The sequence below is a fragment of the Bufo gargarizans genome, chromosome 2 (assembly GCF_014858855.1).
Source record: "Bufo gargarizans isolate SCDJY-AF-19 chromosome 2, ASM1485885v1, whole genome shotgun sequence".
NCBI lineage: Eukaryota > Metazoa > Chordata > Amphibia > Anura > Bufonidae > Bufo > Bufo gargarizans.
This window is the reverse complement of record NC_058081.1, coordinates 149,835,032-149,838,807: the sequence shown is the minus strand read 5'-3', so window position 1 is coordinate 149,838,807 and position 3,776 is coordinate 149,835,032.

Genomic DNA, 3,776 nt, shown 5'->3' with positions numbered 1-3,776 from the left:
AGTTGTGTAGGATGATTGAGTGACGCCTCCCAACACTGGGCTACTAGCCAGACATCCAGCTACAGGTGTTCCATTGACCTCATGCCACTGCTCTTAAAGGCTGTCATGGTGCACAGCAAGATGGCAATGGAGGTCTATCTTCCTCAGTGAGTCCCCCTTTTGTCTTGGTTGCAATAATAGCCAGAGATTGATCTGGAGACCACACAAGCAATGCCATGAAGATGCCTTCAGAAGGGAACATCGTACCAGTCCTACCCCCAGGATTATGGTATGGGGCGGCATAATGTACAGTAGCTGGATCCTTTGAGTCTTAATTTCAGATACACTAACAGCTCAGCGTTATATTGGAGAAATGGTCATACCATTGGCCAGGAATAGTTTTTCAACAGGACAAAATGCACCATGTGTCTCATGCTACTATGAGCAGCCTGTGTGACCTAAATGTGCTACTATGGCCTGCAATGTGTTCAGACTTTTCTCACACATCTGGTGCACATCTGGGACTTCATTGGTTGGCAATTGCAAAGGGAGCTTTAAGCAGCAGATCTTGATGATTTTTGTACGCAAGTGCATTCAGCGTGGCAGAGCATTCCTGAGATAACTATTAATAACAATTGATAGCATGCCAAGGTGTGCATTTCTGTGAGTGGTGCTCACTCAATACTGAATAAAGATTTTTTTTTAATATATTTTGTTTAATTTTTTTATCATTTGCATATCATTAACATGCCTATAGAGCCTGTGATTTCCATAATTACATGACTTTTCCTTATTGGTATTGCAATGTCAGTGCTTAGGAGTGTAGGTCTAGGTTGCGTCGTTCCTTGGTCATTTCAACTAGAAGTATATGAATTAATTGCCAACTAGGTGTTATCAATTTCGAAGAGTATCCCTGCACAGTCTGCCACTGCCCAATTAGTGCTGCTAGATGTAGACTTTACGGACACCCCACTTTGACCAGCAGGAATAGTAATACCCAGCTGACCATTCATAATAGCAGGAATAACAGAGTCAATAGAGTCATATGAAAACATGTTTCAGAATTATTTCATAGAGAGGTGACAAGTCCTCTTTAAGGTTTTCCAGGAAAATAATAATAATATTGGCCTATGCCAAGTGTCAACTGCTCAGCAGAATTAGGCTCCATTCACACGTCCGCAACGTGATTTGAAGATCCACAAAACACGGAAAGCGGCAATGTGCGTTCCGCACATTTCCGGCACTAATAGAATATGCCGGTTCTTGTCCGCAATTGCGGACAATAATAGGGCATGTTTTATTTTTTTCGGGAACGGAAATGCAGAACAAAATTGCGGACGTGTGAATGGACCCTTATGTGTATGGCTTCGTTCACATCTCCATTCGGAAATCCAGCAGGCTGTTCCAGCACATTGCGGACAAGAATAGGACATGTTCTATTTTTTTTTGCGGAACGGAAGTGCGGATCTGCAATTCCGTGTCCGGGCAGCACATCGTGCTGCGCCATAGGAGTTAATGGGTTCGCAATTCCGTTCCGCAAAATGCGGAATAAAATTGCGGACGTGTGAATGGAGCCTTAAGGGGTAGCTGTGTGAAGATCAGGGCAGCAAATTATCCTTCAGCCCTGCACATTTTTGGGGATTATTGTACATCATGGTTTTATTGCAGTTTTTTCTGAAATTTGCAGCAAAACTGTAACAAAAACAAGAGGTGTAATATAACTCCTAGGCATAGATGTGTGTAGGAGAGGGTAAAGGACCTTTGAGATCATGTGTGCATGCCAAAGGACTCCAGGGAGAAGAAGAACTGGCAGCATCTGCTCTTATTCTGAATAGAGAGGAAATGTACAGCATCACGCCTCATGTACTGTATACTGATGTATATATACAAAGCCACAGCACCTATATACTGATATATATGGCAGATTTACGTTTTTCCCAATTCCACCCCATTTGGAATTTATTCCACCTTCCCACTACATCATATGCAATGTTAAATGATGTCATTAGAAAGTACAACTTGTCCAGAAAAAAGTTAGGCTTCATACATGTATGTGAACTGAAAAATAAAGTTATGGCTCTGGGAAGGCCTCTCCTGAAAGGGTTAATATGGGGACCTTTGTGATTCAAGAGCATTACGTTGATGGTGTGAGGTGGGGCCATGGTATTTAGAAAGATTCAGAGTGTATGTCTGTAAAATTTTATGGCCATTCATAATTTTGAGTTATGTGGTCCAGAAAAAAAATATATAATAGTTGTCAACCCTGGACTGTGTTCTGGGATCTGTATTCATTTGAAACCAGTTCATACATGACCACATATTGCAAACATGTTTAAGGCTGCAACTCAGCCCTTAGGCTACTTTCAGACTTGCGTTTTGGCTTTCCGTTTGCGAGATCCATTCAGGGCTCTCACAAGCGGTCCAAAACGGATCAGTCTTGCCCTAATGCATTCTGAATGGAAAAGGATCCGCTCAGAATGCATCAGTTTGCCTCCAATCATTCTCCATTCCGCTCTGGAGGTGGACACCAAAACGCTGCCTGCAGCATTATGCTGTCCGCTTGAAGAAACTGAGCCAAACGGATCCGTCCTGGCACACAATGTAAGTCAATAGGGAGGGATCCGTTTTCTCTGACACAATCTGGCACAATAGAAAACGGATCCGTCTCCCATTGACTTTCAATGGAGTTCATGACGGATCCGTCTTGGCTATGTTACAGATAATACAAACTGATCCGTTCATGATGCATGCGGTTGTATTATTGTAACGGATCCGATTTTACAGATCCATGACGGATCCGCCCAAAACGCGAGTGTGAAAGTAGCTTAGTCACAGAGTTGCAGTCTGAAAGACGTAGGAAGTTTGCTGTCATGTACTGAATGGATTTTTGACAATTCCATAAAGCTACAATATTTTATGTAAAACTGAATGCTGGATTTAGCTTACTTCTATACTGACAGGTAACTGAGCCCTATTATTCGACAAGGACCACAGATTGTATATCCAACACAGCAGCTCGTCTGTGCCTGGTCCTGCAGGTGAGGGGCCAACCTTGATCCCAAGGATGGGGCACCAATGCTTTTCCTGGAAACCCCTTTCAGAATGATAAGTGGAGAAACTAGACTGACATTAAGATATTACATTTTTAACAATTTGCAGGAATGTTATTTTGCTTGAAAAGAAAACCAATAGCACTTACATTTAAAATAAAAATGTTCGGGGGGGGGGGGAGAGCAAAAAATAATAAAGAAACATTTGACCCTACTGTATACATATGTAATATACTCTCTTTGACAAAAAAAATTATGCACCAAGAATGAGTTGTTGGCATCACATGAACCTGTGTGTGAATGTAATGATGACATATGTAAGTGATTACAATATTAGAGCGAAAAGATACATTTATTGGGGAAAACTGTACAATTGTAAGGAGGTTCCAGTACCTGTTGGGTCACCTCTAGCCTGGATACAGGATGAGATATGGTTGGTCATGAAGACATACACATTCCTTATGGTATCCTGCAGCACATTTGCCCACAGATGTTGCAGCTGGGCCTGTATATCCTGCACACTGGAAGGTTGCCGAAGCTGGCGATCCAGTGGAAGCCCTTTTACGCCCTCTTGTGGCAAGACCCAGTGTCTAATCCAGTGTTTTCCAACCAGTGTGCCTCCAGCTGTTGCAAAACTACAACTCCCAGCATGCCTGGACAGCCTTTGGCTGTGCGGGCATGCTGGGAGTTGTAGTTTTCTGCAACAGCTGGAGGCACACTGGTTGGGAAACACTGTTCAGACCATAC